This window comes from Capra hircus, chromosome 24, assembly GCF_001704415.2.
Source record: "Capra hircus breed San Clemente chromosome 24, ASM170441v1, whole genome shotgun sequence".
Lineage (NCBI taxonomy): Eukaryota > Metazoa > Chordata > Mammalia > Artiodactyla > Bovidae > Capra > Capra hircus.
The window spans coordinates 56,908,303-56,927,429 of record NC_030831.1 but is presented as its reverse complement, the minus strand read 5'-3'; the positions used below and the strand labels follow the sequence as shown (position 1 = coordinate 56,927,429).

General features: G+C 48.2%; 1 protein-coding gene across 2 annotated transcripts in view; it reads right to left on the bottom strand.

Annotated features, from left to right (window-relative positions):
• Nucleotides 1-19,127, bottom strand: part of ONECUT2 (one cut homeobox 2) — a 59,129-nt gene that overhangs the window by 18,194 nt on the left and 21,808 nt on the right. The gene's annotated exons all lie outside the window — the stretch shown is intronic.

Below are 19,127 nucleotides of genomic sequence, written 5' to 3'. Positions count from 1 at the left end.
CCTCGCAGGGTGAAATAAGAAGGGAAGCGCTGGTTTGAGGCTCAAGCCCTCCGAGATCCTTGAGATGCCCATTCACCTGTTCGCTGGTGGCCACTCTTTGGAGGGGCAGAAGCTGACAAAGTTCATCTCCAAGCCCGTGCCACTTCCCTGGAGTAGATCTTCCTACAACAGGAGCGAGAGAACTTCTACGACTGGCCCCTTCTCCCTGCGTCCCCCCAGCGAGGCCAGGCCACTCCTGGGTATCCTCAGGGGCTCAGCTGTCCTCCGGCACCCAGGGCACCTGGCCACAGCGCCGTCAAACACTTGCACGTGGGCAGCCAGGCACATGGCAAGGCTGTACAGCCAGAAGTCATTCCATCAGGAGCAGATGCCAAGGGAGGCGGTGCAGGGTGAGGACAGCATCAGAGACTCGAGAAAAACATGCAGGAGGCTGCAACAAATGGCACACATCGGGCCCCTCGCCCGCCCCCCTCCCCCGCCAGCCACAAAGGGCAGAGACCGTGTCGTTCCTCTGACGGAAAAGGCTTATTCTCACCCATCACTGATTTTCCTTCCTGGGACAGAGGCCTCTGGTTTTTGCATGCCGTGAGTGAGAGAGTTCAGTGACTTGTTTAGGGCGCCTGACCCGAGGAGCCGACTCATTTGAAAAGACCCGGGTGCCGGGAAAGACTGGAGGCGGGAGGAGAAGGGGGCCACAGAGGGTGAGGCGGTTGGATGGTACCACCGACTCAATGGACATGGGTTTGAGCAAGCTCCGGAAGATGGTGATAGACAGGGAAGCCTGGTGGGATGCAGTCCACGGGGTTGCAAAGAGTCGGACACCACCTAGCACCTGAACGACAAAATGAGCGTCGGGGCTGACAGGTAGGCCCGGAAGCCCTTCCCCGCTGCTCTCAGTCCCGAGGGGCCCAGCAGCGGCCCTGCTCGGTCAGTTCTGCTCGCTTTGGAGCTGAGACACCCTCCCCCGACCCCCCCCCCCCCCCCGCCCCACGCCACGGGGATTCTGCCCCAAGAATGCAGGTCCCTGCTGAGAAAAAGGGCGGGACAGGCTCCCGTCTGTTTCTGGGGAACCCGTCCCACCATCCGCTGCAGAATCATGAGCGCCCGAAGGGTCCCGCGGACTCCGGCCTCACCGCCCCAGTTGGCAGAAAGGAAAATGTTTCTCGGAAATGAATCACAGGCCTACGACTTGAAACAAAAAGACACGGTAGGTTTGCTTTTCTTGCGGCCAGGACGGGGGAGAAAGCTGACACGGCCGCGGGCAGGGCAGGTCCCGCCCCGCCTGAGTCCGCTTAGCAGCCGGGTGGCCGGGGCTTGGCCGCTACGCCTCCCTCCCCTTCCCGCGACCGGATCAAAGCAACTGCCATCTGTCCCGTCCTCCTGACGGATGTGCGTTCCGCCTTCCTCTCCCTCCGCCTGGTGCCCGTCAAACCAAATGCAAACGCGGTCTTTCTCCCTGACTTCTCAAGGGGTCCGAAGAATTAAGGATGTCATCAGCCATTCCCTGAAAGCTGTTACCACACACAGTCCCTTCCACCTTTCGAGTCCCATGGTGGGCAGGTGCCTCTTTTGGGGGGATACTTACCCTACCTGCCTTAGTGGGAAACGGAATTGGGGTGTCTCCTTCCAGTCTAGAAGCTTCAGTCTCCTTAACCCTTTGGCCCACCTCGCAGGGGTCAGGAACTGTCTGCTGGTGAAGGCGGTCTGAGCAGGCACCAGGCTTGTTAGCGGGTCACTGTGGGTGAGAGGCGGCCTCTGGGGCCTGGAAACACCAGCCTCCCAATGCTTGTGCTCTTAGCGCCCATCTTTTAGATTTTTTACTTTTTTCTCTTTTTTTAAAAATTAATTTTTATTAGAGTTGTTTTAAATGTTGTTTCTACTGTACAGCAAAGTGAATCAACCATATATATATATATATATATACACCAGTGTGTGTGTGTGTGCATCCATAAAAAAATCCCCTCGCTTTTGGACTTCTTCCCATTCGGTCATCACAGAGACTGAGTCGAGCTCCTTGTGCTATCAGGCTTGTTCTCATTAGTTATCCGTTTTATATGTAGTATCTAAGGGCTTCCCTGACAGCTCAGTGGGTTAAGAATCCAGCTGCGAGGCAGGAGACATAGGAGATGCAGGTTTGATCCCTGAGTCAGGAAGATCCCCTGGAGAAGGAAATGGCAACCCACTCCAGTGTTCTTGTCTGAAAACACCCATGGACTGAGGAGCCTGGTGGGCTATAGTCCAAGGGTTGCAATGTGTGTGTATGTGTGTGTGTATATATATGTGTGTGTGTGTACATGTGTGTGTCCAAAAAATCCCCTCCGTTTTGGACTTCTTTCCCTTTCAGTCACCAGAGAGACCGAGCAGAGCTCCCTGTGCTCAGGCTTGTTCTCAGTAGTTACCTGTTTACTGTGTAGCATCTACAGTGTGGCTATGTTGAACTCAGTCTCCCAATGCTCCACCCTCCATTTGAAACTCCCATCTCTCCTGCTTCCTCTCCGCGTGCTGGCTTCTTCTCAAGAGCTTTCTGGCCCATTCCAGACCTCCAGGAACCCAGCAGCCCTTTCCAGCTCGGCCTCCCCTCCTGGCCCTGCGCCCCCTCCTCCAGGCTGCACTCTCCTCCCCCCTCACTGCCCAGCATCATCTCCCATGTCAACCAGCTGGCCTGGGAGTCCTGCGGAGGTAGACCTTTCCTTCCAACCCTTCCCTGGAAACCACAAACACACAAACCAGAGAGAGGTCCTTGAGAACCCTGGGGTGGCAGGGGCAGTGGTAAGGGGGCCGTGCACCCACAGAGCAGAGGAACTGTGGCCCCACCAGCGTGACATGATGCCTGGAGACACTCAAGCAAGGATGAGCAGTGGAGAGCCACCCCTTGCCCCTGCGCGGTACCCAGAAGACACACCGGCCTCAGGTGCAAGCAGAGGAGACTCCTTCTTGGTGTGGTTTCGGCCCCCCGGCTGGCTGATGCTGAAGGAAGCCTGCCTCAGCTTAATCAGGTCAGTGGAAGGCTTAACCCCTGCCAGACTGACTGCATCGCTTCCCCCTGGGAAGAGGGCCATTGAAATCCTGCTTTGAAGTCATCCTGCACAACAGTCTGGGTACAAACAAGAAACAGCTCTGAGGGCAGGCATGGCAAGGAGGGAGCAGGGCAACTGAGGCTTCTAGGAAGCAGGGGCAGGCCCCGGGGGAAGCAAGTCAGCCCCGCAGCGGGACCAAGGCAGGCAGACAGAAAAACTGTCCCCCGTTCTTCCCCTGCCACCATCCCACCTCCTGCCGCCACTCTGCAGGGCCTCCTGGCATGAGATGGAGGCAGTCTGCTCTTCCTGGATCCGGGCTGGTCTGGTGATTCACTCTGCCCAGCAGAAGGGACAGCCCAGGCTTCCAGAAGCCAGGTGACTTGGTCACACTCCCAGAGTGCTAGATGCCGCGTGACAAGCCCAGGCCAGCCTGGGTCTACCCAGGAACGTGGCCTTGAACAGCAGAACTGCTCAGCTGACCCATGGACTCCTGAGCAGAAATAAATGTCCACGGCTGTATGCAACCAGTTCTGTGGTTCTGTGGCAGGTGGCATCCCTGTGGCTACACAGAGCTGATAAGGAAGCGAAGAGCAACTGTCGCCTTCCTGCCCAGGTGGTGAGTCAAATACAGGGTGAAAAGAGACCTCGGCCTGAAGTCCAAGACCTGGTCGCCAATTTTGTATTGGCCACTTAACAGCTGCATGACCTGGAGCCTCCGTTTCCTCATCTGTAAAATGGGGATGAATACTAATAGAGTTTTGCCAAGAAAATGCACTGGTCATAGCAAATACCCTCTCCAACAACACAGGAGAAGACTCTACACATGGACATCACCAGATGGTCAACACCGAAATCAGATTGATTATATTCTTTGCAGCCAAAGATGGAGAAGCTCTATACAGTCAACAAAAACAAGACCAGGAGCTGACTGTGGCTCAGATCATGAACTCCTTATTACCAAATTCAGACTCAAATTGAAGAAAGTAGGGAAAACCGCTAGACCATTCAGGTATGACCTAAATCAAATCCCTTATGATTATACAGTGGAAGTGAGAAATAGATTTAAGGGCCTAGATCTGATAGAGTGCCTGATGAACTATGCAATGAGGTTCGTGACACGGTACAGGAGACAGGGATCAAGACCATCCCCATGAAAAAGAAATGCAAAAAAGCAAAATGGCTGTCTGAGGAGGCCTTACAAATAGCTGTGAAAAGAAGAGAGGCGAAAAGCAAAGGGGAAAAGGAAAGATATAAGCATCTGAATGCAGAGTTCCAGAGAATAGCAAGAAGAGAGAAGAAAGCCTTCTTCAGCGATCAGTGCAAAGAAACAGGAAAATAACAGAATGGGAAAGACTAGAGATCTCTTCAAGAAAATTAGAGATACCAAGGGAACATTTCATGCAAAGATGGGCTCGATAAAGGACAGAAATGGTATGGACCTAACAGAAGCAGAAGATATTAAGAAGAGGTGGCAAGAATACACAGAAAAACTGTACAAAAAAGATCTTCATGACCCAGATAATCATGATGATGTGATCACTCATCTAGAGCCAGACATCTTGGAATGTGAAGTCAAATGGGCCTTAGAAAGCATCACTACGAACAAAGCTAGTGGAGGTGATGGCATTCCAGTTGAGCTATTTCAAATCCTGGAAGATGATGCTGTGAAAGTGCTGCACTCAGTATGCCAACAAATTTGGAAAACTCAGTAGTGGCCACAGGACTGGAAAAGGTCAGTTTTCATTCCAATCCCAAAGAAAGGCAATGCAAAAGAATGCTCAAACTACCACACAATTGCACTCATCTCACATGCTAGTAAAGTCATGCTCAAAATTCTCCAAGCCAGGCTTCAGCAATACGTGAACCGTGAACTCCCTGATGTTCAAGCTGGTTTTAGAAAAGGCAGAGGAACCAGAGATCAAATTGCCAACATCCGCTGGATCATGGAAAAAGCAAGAGAGTTCCACAAAAACATCTATTTCTGCTTTATTGACTATGCCAAAGCCTTTGACTGTGTGGATCACAATCAACTGTGGAAAATTCTGAAGGAGTTGGGAATACCAGACCACCTAACCTGCCTCTTGAGAAATCTGTATGCAGGTCAGGAAGCAACAGTTAGAACTGGACATGGAACAACAGACTGGTTCCAAACAGGAAAAGGAGTACATCAAGGCTGTATATTGTCACCCTGCTTATTTAACTTCTATGCAGAGTCCATCATGAGAAACGCTTGGCTGAAAGAAACACAAGCTGGAATCAAGATTGCCGGGAGAAATATCAATCACCTCAGATATGCAGATGGAGAAGGAAATGGCAACCCACTCCAGCGTTCATGCCTGGAGAATCCCAGGGACGGCGGAGCCTGGTGGGCTGCCGTCTATGGGATCGCACAGAGTCGGACACGACTGGAGCGACTTAGCAGCAGCAGCAGATATGCAGATGACACCACCCTTATGGCAGAAAGTGAAGAGGAACTAAAAAGCCTCTTGATGAAAGTTAAAGAGGAGAGCAAAAAGTTGGCTTAATGCTCAACATTCAGAAAACGAAGATCATGGCATCTGGTCCCATCACTTCATGGGAAATAGATGGGGAAACAGTAGAAACAGTGTCAGACTTTCTTTTTTTGGGCTCCAAAATCACTGCAGATGGTGACTGCAGCCATGAAATTAAAAGACACTTACTCCTTGGAAGAAAAGTTATGACCAACCTAGGTAGTATATTCAAAAGCAGAGACATTACTTTGCTGACTAAGGTCCGTCTAGTCAAGGCTATGGTTTTTCCTGTGGTCATGTATGGATGTGAGAGTTGGACTGTGAAGAAGGCTGAGCGCCGAAGAATTGATGCTTTTGAACTGTGGTGTTGGAGAAGACTCTTGAGAGTCCCTTGGACTGCAAGGAGATCCAACCAGTCCATTCTGAAGGAGATCAACCCTGGGATTTCTTTGGAAGGAATGATGCTAAAGCTGAAACTCCAGTACTTTGGCCACCTCGTGAGAAGAGCTGACTCACTGGAAAAGACTCTGATGCTGGGAGGGATGGGGGGCAGGAGGAGAAGGGGAAGACTGAGAATGAGATGGCTGGATGGCATCACGGACTCGATGGATGTGTCTGAGTGAACTCCAGGAGTTGGTGATGGACAGGGAGGCCTGGCGTGCTGCGATTGATGGGGTTGCAAAGAGTCGGACACGACTGAGCAACTGAACTGAACTGAACTAATGCAAAACCTTCAGACATCAAGGGGTAGTTCAATGCTTGGTGCAGTCGGCAGTCCGTAAATAGCCTTCCTTGCTTCACAGAGAAAGAAGAAAAAAGGCTGGGGCGGGGTAAGAAAGTGAAGTTAAGAATTTAGAGGCTGAAATGATTTGCCAAGACTTAATCAATTGTAGATAAACTGTCCGGAGGGCTTATGGCAAATAAAAGGTTAAAGAGTTTTGTCTTCCTGGTGGAAGTTGCCTTGGAGCCAGCTCCCAGACTCCTAGGAAAGGTAAGACTGTGAGTCATTTTTACATATGTGTCCGGGATCCTGATAGGTTTGGGACCCCTGGTGTTTCCTAGCATCACTAATTTATGTCCAAATACAGTCTTCATGTGATGGGTATTGTGAGCCCCTGATAAATAATGCAGGCATGCTCTAGTCTCCCTGCATTCCGTAAATACTTTCCCTGAACAGTTCAATGTGATCTTGCTGGGGCACTGGGCGGGGGTGGAGCCGGAAGCCATTGGGTGTGCATTTGACAGAGCAGTCACTTAACCCCCCAGGATATGGGTTTGAAAGCAGTGCCCAAGGAGGATCGTCTCCAGCTTTCATCTGGAGAGCCTGAAGCCACCCTCCTCCAAGGGCTTGTGCAGAGGAGGGGGCCTAACCCTCTCCAGCAAGGAGGGCACACGCCCAGGGGCTGCAGTGGGGTTGAGACCATCACCCGAGGCGATCGACTGGGTGATGCAGAAGTCCGTTACAGAGAAAGGTCATGTCTGTACCTCCAGCCTCATTCGGAGAAACCTACGGGGTTTTGAGGTCAGAGAGGAAATCAACTCCCTTACTTCCCTGCGTTGCTGTCAGGATGGGAGGAGGGATGGTTGTCCAGGAAGGCCCCCGTTCTTCAGGAGTTAATCTGCATGCTCCAGAGCTTTTGAAATAATAACAGCATCCCTTGCATTCAAATAAGGAAGCAAGAATAGAAGAGTTACGCACTCTGATAGTACATATTTAATGTACGGGAAGCCGTAATGCTGATAAGTCGTAGCAATGTGGGCTCCTCCGGCCAATGGGATAGGTCCTGGCACGTTGCTACAGGGACCAGCAGAGGTGGGGTGTGACACCCAAGCCTGGGCTCAGGGTGACTGGGGTGCTGATCAGTCCCCAGGGAGGCGGGAGGGCTTGACGCAGGGGGAGGGGCTGCCAAGGACAAGATCTCGTCATCATTTATCTTGTGCTAAGATTTGGAAATTATAAATGCTTTGCAGTTCAATGCTTTGCAGTTTTCCCCGCTTCTCTGTGACTCCAAACCTTATCATCAAAGGCCACCTTGGTCTAGATGACCATAGAGCGAGTAGGGTAAACTTGACCCCCGAGAGCTAAATTCCAACTCTCTCGTTTCTCCAAACGTCCCTGGCCTGAGTTAGGGGGAGACTTAATGGCTTTGTCTCCGGGCTGGGAGCTGACTTTCCTCACAGACTGGCTGCCCAATCACACGGGCAGCAGACCCAGGGGCACCCACTGGTGCCACTTCGGCGGCCAAGGGCAGAGAAAGGGGGGGTTGCGCTTCCCAAACCAACTTGGGGTCATTCTTGGTCGCTGGGGTTTTATCCCTCCTTTGCTCCCTTCTAACTGGCCTTTCTTGGTGAGAAAAACTTCTAAACCATTTGACACATTATCCTCAACAGCCAAGGCACTCTAAACCAAACCACCCACGTGCCAGTGAGCAAGCTGCTGCCTGGCTTATTATTCGAGCAAATATTACTGGTGAGAGATGCTGGAGCAGGAGGGAGAGAGGAGAGAGGAGAGAGAAGAGAGACGAGGGAGGAAAAGAGAGGGGAGGGGACCATGTGACTGTGAGCATGCACCCTTCATTCTGAAGACCCTGGAAGGGGTCGGCCCCAAGTGGAGGGAAGCCAGGAGCTCTGGGAAGCCTGGCATTGCCCGGAATGCTTGAACCCCACCTTGGGCTTCATCTCTGACCTGGGCACATCTCTGCCCACCTGGAAGTCCCACGGTGCCCTCTTCCTCCCGTCTGGAAAACATGGGTGATAAGTGAGAACTTGCTGTGCTTCCCCTAACCCCGGCCCTGCCTTCACCCGGGCTGGGGGATAAGCGGGATACGTGGGTAGGTTTACTCGCTCGGTTGTGTCCGACACTTCGACCCTGCGGACTCCAGCTCACCAGGCTCCTCTGTCCATGGGCATTCTCCAGTCAAGAATATTGGAGTGGGATGCCGTTTCCTCCCCCAGGGGATCTTCCCGACCCAGGCATTGAGCCTCGGTCTCCTACACTGCAGGCAGACTCTTTACCAACTGATTGACCAAGGAAACTGGTATAAGCAGGTTGGTGGTGACAAGCAACACAGCGCCTCCGCCAGGTCTGTTCATCGCCACACGAGAGGCGAGAGCCAGCCACTGTCCCGGGCTCCTGTGCCTCCAAGGCCTCCTCTGCCTGTTTGCCCTGCAACACAAAGTCACTGGAGGGGACTCAGCCAATGGGGTCCTGGGCTGCCTGACATCTTGCTCAGAGAGAGGCACGCGAGGCTCTAGAGGGGGGTCTCCAGAGGGCGGGTCTCCAGAGTGGGGGGTCCCCAGAGGGCGGGTCTCCAGAGGATGGGTCTCCAGAGGGCAAGTCTCCAGAGTGCAAGTCTCCAGAGGGGGCACCGGGTCTCTGCATCATGCTGCCCGCTCTTCCCACGGTCCCTTCCGGGTACGTTCTGCCCAAGGGTGGGGCTCAGCGGCCCAGCGTGGACATGCCTTCTCCTCCCCTGCTCCCCTTTCAGCAGAAACTCTGAGAGTAAAACGGGGAGCCCCAAGGAACAGGCTTCAAACAGCAGAGGTTCCGGGTCAGCTGGTGAAACTACTGAGTTCTAGACTGGCAGGGCGTTAGAGACCACTTGGTCGTCTCCTGTACTTTAGAGAGATCCAACCAGTCCCTCCTGAAGGAAACCAACCCTGAATATTCACTGGAAGGACTGGTGCTGAAGCTCCAATTCTTTGGACACCTGGTGCGAAGAGCTGATTCCTCGGAAAAGACGCTGATGCTGGGAAAGACTGAAGGCAAAAGGAGAAGACGGCGGCAGAAGATGAGGTTAGATGATGTCACTGATGCAACGGACTTGAGTTTGAGCAAACTCTGGGAGACGGCGAAGGAGAGAGAAGCCTGGCGTGCTGCAGTCCATGGGGTCAGAGAGAGTCGGGCATGACTGAGAGACTGAATTACAAAGGAGTCTGGGGCTCCCGGAGCTCTTAGAGGCGTCATGACTTGCCTAACATTGACCACAGGAGTCAATGACCAAGGCCTGAGAACCCAGATTACCTCACTATTAATTCAGTGGGCTTTTTTGTTTTAGTTTTTAACTGACTTTGGCTGTGCTGGGCTCTCATTGCTGTGCGGACTTTTCTCTAGTTGCGGCGGGCAGCGGCTGCCCTCCGGTTGCGATCCACGGGCTTCTCTCTGCCGTGGCTTCCTTGCAGCAGACCATGGGCTCTGGGGCTCAGTAGTTGTGGCACACGGCTCAGTTGCTCTGCGGCATGTGGGATCTTCCCGGACCAGGGAGTGAACCTGCATCTCTTGCACTGGCAGGTGGATTCTTCACCCCTGAGCCACCAGGGGAGCCCCTCAGCGTGCTTTTTATTCTTTCCTTGGCTATTAGAATAAGTCTTTAGGGGGCACTCAGCTTTTGGAACCATGACTTCTGGTCATCTATTCTGCCTACGAAGAAGCCTGACAAAGAGAGATCTTTAGAACTGCTGCAGGCTGCACTCCTGCAAGCTATCCAGGACGTCGTGAGCTGCTGAAACAATTCTGGATGGAATGCTTCCCTAAGTGGGTAGAAGAATCCAGTACAGCCTCGCCTAACTTTCCACTAAAATCATCTTAAAGACCAATTAATAGAATAAAACACAGAACTCGCCAAACTGAACACCAAGACTGCCATCAACTTGCATGGGGGGACATTTATGAGGAATTTTCACCTAAACACAAGGCTGATGGAATTGGGTAGGAAAAATAACACCTGAGTCCTCCAGCTGTTCAGAAATTCAAATTAAGCAGCGATCACTCAACATGATGGTGATGCCTTTTGAAACAGCCAGAGTGCTATCCACTCCCTTTTACTAATACCTACTAGAGTTGAGAACCGCAACTCTCAGAAAAAACCCAGGAAAAAAAATGAGGGTGGGTGGGTAGAAGAGGGACATCAGTGGTGGTAGAGCAAACCCCGGGAGGTACAGTTTCCCAAGGGTACTCCAGGTGAGAATAAGGACGAGAGGACAATCGGGCTCATGGCGTATCAGGGACTGGGGATTCCTCAGATGGTAAAGAACCCGCCTGCCAATGCAGAAGACGTGGGTTCGATCTCTGGGTCGGGAAGATACCCTGGAGAAGGAAATGGTAACCCACTCTAATATGCTGGCATGGAGAATTCCACGGACAGAGGAGTCTGGTGGGCTACAGTCCATAGGGTCGCACAAAGTTGGACATGACTTAGCGATTAAATAATGACATATGGGGAACTGATGCACACAGATCATTTGAGCAGCTTGCCAGCAGCCCAGGAATGGACACAGGTGATGAGTCTATGTCAGTCCAGCAGAGCCAAATTACAAGAAAGCTAGTTAAATGGTAGGAGCTGGGCTAGGTGTATTAACTGGCAATTTACTGTAGGTCTACAAGGTTGAGCGCACCAACATCCAAGAAGGAGGCTGAGAGGAAAATACACACCCTTCCTATTAACTCCATCAGGCCTGACTGGGTCTTCCTCCTTTGAGAATGAATAAATAGGACAAAAGGAAAAAGACAGAAAATACTGGAAAACAGAAAAACAGAAGCTACCTGGAATCAGAGAAAATTCATCTGAAAAGATCTTACAGAAGCTTAAAGAACATTTTAGAGAATTATTTGGTATCTCAAGATGATGCAAAATGAGCTGGATTCTCTGAAACAGGATCAGAAAATAATTAAGAAGAAAATGAGACAGAACTCTATAAATAGTAGTATATAAAAAAAAAGTTAAGGAAAGAGGTGAGGAAGAAACTCTTGCAAGAAAATGAGAAATACACAGCATTGGAGGAAATTAAGAGCCAAACGGATGCCATACTTGTTAAGTTAGAATTTATGCAGTTCAGGTAGTCTTTCCTGCAGGGAAGCATTTTCAGTTATATGATGACTCAAAACGTATCCGTATACACTTTTTTACAGTTTAAAAAAAACTTTTAATTTTGTATTGGGGTATAGCTGATCAACAATGTTGTGACAGTTTCTTTCTGTATACGCTTTATGAAAGGAAAACTGAAGACATACTTGGAATATAATCAAAATTAAAAGCTCAAGAATATGATATTTTGCTAAAAAGGACTGGCCAACAGCTCTGCACAAATATAAATAGTCCTTCACGCAACCCAACATCGAAAAGAGTATCATTACGTTAACAAACGGCACCTTTTTGGAAAGACTACATCAACGAATCTTCGGGAACGTACAAAGGTCAATACCTCCTTTTACAGAAAGATTTCAATGATATTAAAAAAATAATTCCATTATTAATGGTTTTCATCATTATGTAAATAGCAGAGTTTGACAAAAGGAAATTCCTCTAAAAAATTACCTTCCTCTAAAAAGTTATCTCCCTCTTGCAGAATTTAACACAGATTCGTAAGCGCAGTGAAAGGGGGTTGCATATATGTCAAATGATGAAAAACAAAACCAAATAACCATGCCTTTAAAAAAAACCTAGAAGGAATATTTTAAAGTGTTAAGTTTCAGGTGAGGTCTGAAAGCACCACTAAGATTCAGTATTAACACTGGAAAAGTAGCCAGGGCAATTAAATGAGAAAAAAACAATTAAGAAATGGGAATTTAGAAAGGAATGATGCTACTATAATTGATAAAATAACAAAAGTCAGCATAAACTGAGTGCTCGTGACTTGATAAGTGTTTTTGAAGTTGCACTAACTCAGTTTTTAAAATCAACCTATGAGGTGGTTTACAATTAATTATCCTGAGTCACAGAGGATTAGGCAAATTACTTCAGGTTACACAGAAAAGTAATAGAGCTGGGATTCAATCTCAGGTAGTCAGATTCCAGACTCCTTGTCCGAAACAGCTATCCTATATTGCTTCTCTCAGCAGAAAGAGAACACTCATAATGATAAGTTAATATGATTTTTTTAACCTACAAAACGTAAGAGCCTCAACACCCAAATTATTAGAACCAATGAGAAAGCTGAGTAAGGCGGGCAATTCTAAGATGGACATACAAACATCAATATGGATTACGCATCCACAGAAAATCCAAGGAAATACACAGGTGAACTACTAGAATTAACACGAGAATTTAGCAAGGCTCCTAGAGTCAACATCCACAGACAAAAACAACTGTTTCTACAAAACATAACAAACAGAAAATGAAAGAGACACCATTTACAGTAGGATTAAAACATCGAGTACACAGAAATAAATCTAACAATAGGTATGTAAGAGTTTAGCAAAGAAAACGATATACTCTGTTAGAGAACTTAAAGCGTACTATAAATGAATTGTAAGACTCAATACTGTAAAAAATGTAATTCTCTCCTTATTGATCTATAGATCCAACCAGATCTTTAGTAAAAATCCTAGCAGATTTCTCTTGTTCCCTTCCTGTCTTCTTTCTTTCCTTTCAGCTTTTTGGATTTAACAAGCTGATTCTAAAATCTAGTTAGTTAGTTAAGTTGCTCAGTCGTGTCTAGCCCACCAGGCTCCATGGGATTCTCCAGGCAAGAATACTGGAGTGGGTTGCTATTTCCTTCTCCAGGGTATCTTCCCGACCCAGGGGTCGAACACAGGTCTCCCACATTGCAGGCAGATGCTTTTTAACTTCTGAGCCAAATCTAGGGGAGGATACAAAAAAATCAAAGAATAGTCAAGCTATTCTTGATGATGAAGAAGAATAGATGGGAGGGCTTGCTATATTAACTATCAAGACCTCTAATAAGACTCTAATGGTGTAATATCGGGAAAGGATATACAACAAGCCCAGCGTAACAGCACAGAAAGCCTACAAACAGATCCGCGTATGTGTGGCTGTGCTGTGCTTAGTTGCTCAGTCACATCTGCCTCTTTGCGACCCCATGGACTGCAGCCTGCCAGGCTCTTCTGTTCATGGGGATTCTCCAGGCAGGAATACTGGAGTGGGTTGCCATGCCCTCCTCCAGGGGATCTTTCCAACCCAGGGATTGAACCCAGGTCTCCCGCACTGCAGGCAGGTTCATTACTATCTAAGCCACCAGGGAAGCCCACGAATACTGGAGTGGGTATCCTATCCTTTCTCCAGGGGATCTTCCTGACCCGGGAATTGAACCAGGGTCTCCTGCATTGCAGGCAGATTCTTTACCCGCTGAGCTACCAGGGAAGCCCCATGTACACATGACATGGGATTTAATAAGATGGGCACTGCAGAACATGACAAAAGGTAGTCTTTCTAATAATGGAGCGAGGGTAACCAGACAGGCATGGGGGCAGGGCTTGATTCTTGACCCGCTACTTTATGTCATGCGCACAAAAAGAAGTTCTGTAGGAATCACAGAACTCAGTGTAAATGGCAAAACAATAAAGTTTTATAAAATAATATAGGGTAATAATAATCTCAAGAAAGATTTCTTAAGACTTAAAAAATACTACAGCAAAGGAAAAAGACTGACATATTACAGCACATTAAAATCGAGAGCTTCTGTATAATAAATGACACAAATAAGAGAGTAAATAGAGACAGACAGACACAGAGAGAGAGGGAGGGAGACAGCACGCAAGGAGAGCCATGGATATTTTCAGCGCACATGACTGACAAAAGGCCTGAATCCAGAATACATAAATATATAAAGTCTTTCAGAAATCAACGAGAAAAAGTCAGACATCCCAACAGGAAAGCAGGCAAAGACTTGAACCGGCACTTCACAGAAGAAGAAATCCAGATTTCCAACAATTATATAAAAAGGTACTCAAAAAGCCTAGCAATCTAGGAATTCTATACATAAAACACCCTTATATATCTACAAAATGGCTTAAATGAAAATCTCTCAATCTCAACTACTGGCAAGGAACATGGGAACACTCCCAGACCGCTGGTGGCAGTGTAAATTTATGTAACAGGGTAGAAAACTGTCTGGCAGGATCTGATATGGCTGAATATGCGCATGCGCTCTGTCGCAGAAATTCTGCTCCTAGAGAGACCACCTTGTTGCAGATGCTGTCACGGGCTGGCCTGCCACCACCCCACCCCACCCCCCGCCCTGGGGTTTTTGAGGCTGCCGTCCAAGGAACTTGAGGGCACGCAAACTTTTAACAAAAAGAACTGAGCAGCAGAGGTCTGAGAGTGAACCAGGCTTCCAGAGTCTAGCCCATGCTCGGCCACATAGCTGCTAAAATGGAGGAAAATCTTGTTTTTGTTATTACTTCCCAACCACGAGTTCTTCGGGTAGATTTCTCTGAGCACTCTCTTATCTCAGATTCCAGGAGAGGCTCACAGAGATGCTCACGTCCCACCAGGACCCCTTCCCGAGGACCCGACCTCGGTGCCTCCACAGGGCGGGGCGAGGGTGCAGCTGCAGCCAGACCCCATCAGAGCCCGCCGGAGCCGCGCCTGTGGGTCAGAACTAATGGCATTAGGCGATCACTCAGGGAATAGAGCTGCAATTACCCCTTGGATGCTTTCTCCAAGATGACCACATGCAGAACAGCAAGACGGGAGAGAGTAATGAATCACCCAGCGAATTAACTGGAAGCCGCTCTAATTAGTGTTATAATTTTTCATGAAAACACTAATGAATATGAAATAATGTGGCCATGAAACCACTAGGACAATTAATGCTTCGGAGTAATTTGGGGTCAGGGAAGGATTCTACAGACTGTTTAAACAGACTTGTGTGTTGAGAACTCAGTGGAAGCCCCTGGCTTCAAAATCTTCTATTAGCAGGTAAGTTGTTACCTCAGGAAAAGCAAAGTGTCTGTGGGTTTTCTTTCTTTCTTTTCTTCATGTTAAGGCTCCTGGCTTTGGGAATAAAGATGATGCCACGAAGAAGACCCCTTCAGGGAGTCAGATGAGAACCAGATACACACACAGTGAATGGATCCGGGGAACAAGAGAAAAAGGCAAGGTCTGGCCCTACTGAAACCAGGAAAGAAGAAACAGTACTTGGCACTTTTAGCCTCAGCACTACCTGGATGTTGGAGAAAATAACTTTCTGAAACGACTCCCAAACCTGCGATCATGAAGACCAGCCGAGCCTTGGTGGTGGAGCTGCAATTTTTACATGTACAATCGTACAATTCTAGCAAACGTAGAGTTTGTGCTCAACATGTACCACACTTACAGAAGGGACCTCATCCCCAAATCAGTCAGGAAGGATGCCAATCAGAACCTACTGCGCGCAGAGCAGACTCCCGGGTTCTAAGCCCACACTTGGCAAAATGCTTATAATTGTTAAAGTCTTAAAAGGACCTGGGGGTGGGGGAGAGAGGGAGTGCGGCAGGGTGAGTAACACTGCAGCGTGTCTGACCAGCTTGCAAGGGGAGCACCCGGAGACCAGTGTGGTGTCTGGCCGTCCCTCTCATCAGTTCCAGCAGTGAAACTGACATACATCCTGCCCCTGTGAAACAGGATGATCCTGGGCATGCAGGCAGCGCTAAACACTACAGCACCTCAATAACCAGCACACCAGCTATCGAGTCGGCACCAACCTTGTCCCCATTCTTCAGAGAAAGCAACTGAGGTTCCTCGAGGCCAATGACTTGAGTGAGCTCACACAGCTGGTTAAGTGGTAGAGCTGGCACTGGATCTGTCTAGCCCCAAAGCTCACGCTCTCAGTGACGACACCAAGCAATACTCCTGATACGTAAAAACGATGGAAGAGTTGGTGACTCAGGCCAAATCTCCTGCTAATGTACAGAGAAGTTACAAAGGTGATATTAATCAACTACTACTAATAATGATGATAGCAACTATATCAGCAAGCATTCACAATGGATCAGCAGTTTTAAGTATCTCTATGCCTGAGCTAATTTAAGGCTCACGATAATCTTATGATATAGTCACTATTATTTGAGGCACAGAGATTGCTATAAGCTGAATGCTTGTGTTCCCCACGCCCAATGCCCAAATTCATTTGTTGAAATTCTAACCTCCAAAGATGATGGTAGTAGTAGGTGGGGTCTTTGGGAGGTGCTTACGTCATGAGAGCGGAGCCTTTATGAACAGAATTAGTGCCCTTAAAAAAGAAGCTCCACAGAGCTCCCTAACCCCTTCCCCCAGGTGAGGATACCATTAAGTCTGCAAGCTTGAAGACAGCCCTCACCAGATCGTGCTGGTATACTGATCTTCTTCCAGCCTCCAGAACCACGAGCAATACATTTCTATTTTTGATAAGCTATGCAGCCTGTGGTATTTTGGTACAGTGGACTAAGAGATAAACAAGATAAACTCTGAAAGCTTTGAAGATTCTAATGAATTCTGAAATGTCTAAAGGTTAATTAACAAGGCAACACAAAGTACATCTTTGGAGCTGTTTCATTATTATTTTTAATACTAAAGCAGTGCCTATGGAATGCGAACGGCATGGCCGTGTCAGGGAGGGCCAGGATAAATGATGACAAGGGTCTGTTTTTCTTGTGTTCGGTGGTAGAGTGGGTGGAGTTGAGAGGTAAGGACTTTCTCCTGGGTTTTGCGTCAAAAAATGAAACATGGGGAATCATACCTCGCCCACTGGAGACGCACCCTCAGACAGTTCACCCTATTTGTTTTCAAACGCCATCTGGAATTCTCTCCACCTCTGTTGTGCAAATAAGACTTTTGTACGCCCTGGCTTCCCTGGTAGCTCAGCTGGTAAAAAATCCACCTGCAATGCAGAAGACCCCAGTTCAATCCCTGGGTGGGGAAGATCCCCTGGAGAAGGGATAGACTACCCACTCCAGTATTCTTGGGCTTCCCTGATGGCTCAGATAGTAGAGAATCTGCCTGCAATGTGGGAGACCTGGGTTCGAGGAGGAACCCCTCATACCTGGAGAAGGGTATGACAAGCCACTCCAGTATTCCCGCGTGGAGAATCCCCATGGACAGAGGAGCCTGGTGGGCTACAGTCTAAAGAGCTGGACACAACTGAGCGATGAAGCACACATGGGTGCCCTCAAGGGGGGAAGCAGCCTAGGGCTGGACTGTGAGCTTGTGAACAGGAGCGTCAATTCCAGCTCATCCATGAAAGAAGTTACAGATCTTGTTCACAGTGCTCAGAATCTAAATAAATCAGCCTAGCAACAACCACAGACACGAAAACACAAGGTGAATAAATCAGCCTAGCAAAAACCACAGACATGAAAACACAAGGACTTTTTGGAATGACAGGGTAAACAAGTTCAGGAACCAGAGACGGCTTGTTATGAATAACAGGAGACTACATTTGCCTGTCGTTTCTTCACCTCCACGGAAAGTAGAAGCCCTGGGTATTGATTCATAGGATGCCATTTCATATGCACGCAGAACAAATCCAGCTAAACAAAGTTATCTGCCCAATGGAACTCGAAAATATTTCTCAATTGAATTTTAAACAGACCTTGATGTGAAGGAAATTTAATTAGGTGAGTAATATAGAACACAATGAAATGTCCATCAAAATTGCTTCCAAAGGTTTAAAATGTTTTCCTTTTCAGACAACATAGTTAGAGCTGCTGAGATATCTGTGTTAGTACCGTGTCTTGAAAAGTGGGCCTGGGAAATCAATGTGATCACCTCTCTGAATTAAGTATGCACAAATGAGAGCAACTGAGATCCATATAAATCAGCTCAAGGAGCCCACTGTGTACCAGACCATTAGGGGACAGGCAGGGAAGAAGGAAGATGCAAATAAACACATTATCTGAGGCATACTCACTAATGGAAGGCATCTCTTAACACCCGCATTAAGAACCAAGACAAAACCCGTCAAGTATTTTTAACACTGCTTCTGATTAAGAAAAAATAAAAGCACATCAGAGGTAGAATCTCAAGTTAAAAAAAAATAAAACCCAAAACCAAAACAAACCACAAAAAAAAACTGTCAGCAAGCCTCAGACATTGTGAGAGTCACAAATGAGTAAATCTCTCGATCTTTCTGATATCACCTCCAAACAGCCCCTATATTCATTGGCAAAATGAATCAAGGGCTTTCATTCTTTGGATTTTGTCCACTCAGAATAATGGACCTCTCGATTGGATGGCTTAACTTCTATAGGCAGCAGCTTTGGACTTGGTTCCTCAGATATTTGGTGATTATTTTAGTGGGAAAAAAACAGAAAAATTTAAAATGAAGTCTTATTATAAAATACATGGAGAGCCACATATGGTCATCTAGGGAGACTGGAAGGGACTCCCAGCTAGGACGCCAGAGGTGACCCTAGGGATCACCAGGATTTGCTGAGTGCCAACTATGTGTTAGACACCGTGCCACACTCAAGGGAAGAGGAAGGAGACGGATGCTTGGGTCCTGCCTGCTTCCATCTGGAGGGCAGGTCAGGCACAGCTACAGACAGACTCGTACCAAGAAACATGGCTTCTAACAAGCTAGGCATAGCTCGCTATTTGTATGAAAGTTTGCTACTTTTTAATGTCTTTCATGGCTGTGCTGGGTCTTTGCCACTGCCAGCGGACTTTCTCTAGGTGCAGAGAACGGGGGCTACTCCACCTGGGGGCACAGGCTTCTCCTTGCCGTGGCTTCTCCTGTGGAGCACGGGATCTAGGCATGCTCGTGGGCTCCACAGATGTGGCTCAAGACCTAGCTGCCCCACAGCATGTGGGACTGCCTGGACCAGGGATCGAACCTGTGTCCCCTGTACGGGAAGGCAGATTCTTAACCACTGGAGCACCAGTGAAATCCAATAACCAGTTTTGAAACACTTCCACATTAA